Source organism: Crocuta crocuta, unplaced genomic scaffold (assembly GCF_008692635.1).
Source record: "Crocuta crocuta isolate KB4526 unplaced genomic scaffold, BGI_CrCroc_1.0 scaffold647, whole genome shotgun sequence".
Classification (NCBI taxonomy): Eukaryota; Metazoa; Chordata; class Mammalia; order Carnivora; family Hyaenidae; genus Crocuta; species Crocuta crocuta.
Genome location: NW_027531286.1, coordinates 982,434 through 985,573, shown reverse-complemented (window position 1 = coordinate 985,573; position 3,140 = coordinate 982,434).

Genomic DNA, 3,140 nt, shown 5'->3' with positions numbered 1-3,140 from the left:
CGATGGGAATGACCCCCACTTCCCGCCACAGGACTCGGTGGCTCCCAGAGCAGCTGGGAACCGGACCCTCCTGGGAAATGCACTCTCCCCGAGGGCCCGTGGGTGAGGGAGCCAGCCTGCCGCCCGGCCTTCTCCCGCCCCGGCGGCTGCTCTGCTGTGGGCTCAGCCCAGGATGGCGCAGAAAGTGGGGCATCCGTGGCCAGACCCCGCCTCCCCTCTGGAGCTGCCTGGGGCGCCTCTCTTCCCAGCCTACAGCACTTCACTTTCTTCCTTAAAAAGAAAAAAAATGTTTTCTAAATAAAATAAACAACCCCCCCCCCACACACACCCAAACACGACATTGGACTGAGCAGAGCCTTGAACGGAAGGCCCCCAAAGCGACAGCGTCAGGGCTTCCTGTCCGTTCGCACTCGCATGGGGGGCTGGTGGCCGAGGGAGGCGGCAGTTTAGAAAAACGTGTCACGGGGCACACTCCCACCAGGGTGGCAAGTGCAGGCTGGCACGGGCGGCGGCGGCGGCCTCCTGGGCCGGGTCACCTTCGTCTCCAGCACCTACTCCCTGATACTGGCAGGGTCGAGGGTGGCAACGAGCCCAGAGCAGCACATTCCCGCCCCCACCCAGGCCAACAACTCCGACATCCAGGAGCACGTGGCTCCCAGGCCAGCTCTGGGCTGTCAGGAGAGCTGGCGCCGGTCCCTGCCCCGCCAGAAGGGCCCTAAGGCGCCCAGTTGTTCGGAAGAGGGGACCCTGGCTGCCCTCGCTCTAGCCATGGGGGGTGGGGGGGACACCCAGGCCTGAGTTCCAAACGGCTCTCCCCAACTTCCCTCCCTGGAGGCCGGGCCAAGTCACAAACTTGAATCGTCCAGTTGCCCCACTTGTGAAATGAGGATGTCAACAACCTGCTGAACTGTCACTACATTGTGGGCTGGAAAGCCTGAGGGGGGCGGCTGGGTGGCTCGGTCGGTTAAGCATCCGGCTCCCAGTGTGGTCTCAGGTTGTGAATGATCCCACGGTTCGTGAGATTGAGCCCCGGGTCCAGCTCTGCACTGTCAGCGCAGAGCCTGCTTGGGATTCTCTCCCCTCCGTCTCCCTCTCCCTCTCCACTCCTCCCCCGCGTGTGAGTGTGTGCACGCGTGCACACTCCTGTTCTCTCTCTCTCAGTATAAACAAACTTAAAAATTTCTCAAAAAATAAATAAAATAAAAAAATACAGAGGCTGAGAGGACACCGCAGAACTATCCTAGGACGCTAGCCTTGCTGTGACAGCTGTCAGCTCACATCCCCTCCTGCTGGGGTCCCCCCGCCTGCGCCTCTTCTAGAACGTGATCCTGAGCTATTTGGTCCCGTTCGGGTCTCTGCCCCACACGCTCCCACGTCCTCAGGGGGTGCCGCCCGCGGCCAGGCCGCCTGACTGGGCTCTGAGCAGGGCCGGGGCCAGGTGAGTGGCTCCCAGGCCAGCCTCACACGCTCGTGCTGATCAGCCTGGGAAACTGGGGATCGGGGTGGGGGAGGGAGGGCGGAAGCAGAGCTGAGACCTGCCCCTGATGAAGCAGCAAGGGCCCTGCGGCAGGAGTTGCTGGACCCTGCTGCCTACAGCCAGGGCCAGTCACTTTGGCGCCAGCTGCCCTGAGGAGAGGGCCGAGCCCAACGCCGCGACAGAGCGCGCATCCTCCCCTGCAGCCCGGAGTGTGGGCAGGGGTGACAGCACAGCAGGCAGGAANGGGAACTTCCAGCACTTTCTGGAACCACGTGGTTCAGAAGACAGGCAAGGTCCCTGGCTCTGTGGCCCAGGGATCTGACCTGCGCCCTCCCGGAGGACCCCTGCACGGGGCCACAGAGGGCAGCTTGTGTGGGGACTGGGGGGGCAGCAGGGGCCAGAGGCAAACACACCTGTTCTGTCTGGACGGTGAGGGGGTCCAGCCCACACCGAGTCAGCAGCCAGAAAACGTCCCGGGGCCGCCCCCCCAAGCCTCTGCAGAGGACCCCGGCCTTGTACCCTGGCTGCCTCTCCTTCTATTCGCTGCCAGGGCTGTGGGCAGCGGGCGGCACCTCTCCTAGGAGCCCGGCGAGCTACGGGCAGCCTCGGCTGGCACCTGGCGGGCCAGGGTGTCACTGGAGTGCCCAAGTCACAAAAGCCCAGGACGGTGGCGGCCGGCGTGGGGACTGTGGGCCCGGCTGGGCCGGTGCAGCCCCGGCCACGCTCTGGGAGAGGACACTGAATGAGCCGGTGGAGCGGAGGCTGCAGCTGTGGCAGCAGCTCCGCTGTGGCATTTCCAGGAAACCTGGCACTGAGGTGGCAGCAGGAGGAGGAAGTCCCCTGGGGCTTCTTATTAATATTTCTCAATGACTCTCCCTGGGGCTCACTGTCCTCAGAGCTCGAGAACAGGGCTACATGCCAAATGGGAAAGACTGACCCTGATGGCCACCCTGAAAGGCCAAGCCCAGGGAAGAGAAAGAGACACACACCAAGTGGCACACACACAGCCCCCCCTGCCCCCACAAGCCACTCAGGCTCCCAATGGTGCAGTGTGGTGGCCCCGACGTGGCATCCTTGCGAGATGTGCGGGGGGGGGGTGGAGGGGGGTACTCTCCGGCGGCCTCGTCACATGTCACAGCTTCTATGCTAACATGACCTGAGTACCACACCCTGCAATTTACTGCTATTATGTTAAAACGCACCAAGAACCAAGTTCCGGGGCTGCGTGGCCCGTGGCCCCCAGGAAGGGGCTGTCCACGGTGACCCAGCTGGCCTCCAGGGTCCCTGATGCCCCGCGCAGACACAGAGCTCTGAACACTTTTACACCAGAAAAACTCGCTTCCGAAACCCTGCTCCTCTGCCAGCACAGAGGCTCCCCTTCGAGGCAGCAGCGACGCAGAGAAGGAACGTTATTGTTGTAGAAAAAAGCCGCAGCCGAACCTGTCAGCTTTCGGATCTCTTACTTGCAACAGATTAGCGATAACTTGAGCAGCGCTCTCTGTCCTATGTGGCCAGTATGTGACCGGCAGAGGACAGTGGCCCCTTGGGGCCGCAGGAGGAAGGGGCAGGTGTGAAGGCGGCTGTGCGGTCCTCAAAGACTCTCCCGCTTTCCCGGCCTTGGCGGTTTGCTCTGAGGCAGGAGCAGAATAGCCTGGAACGAGCC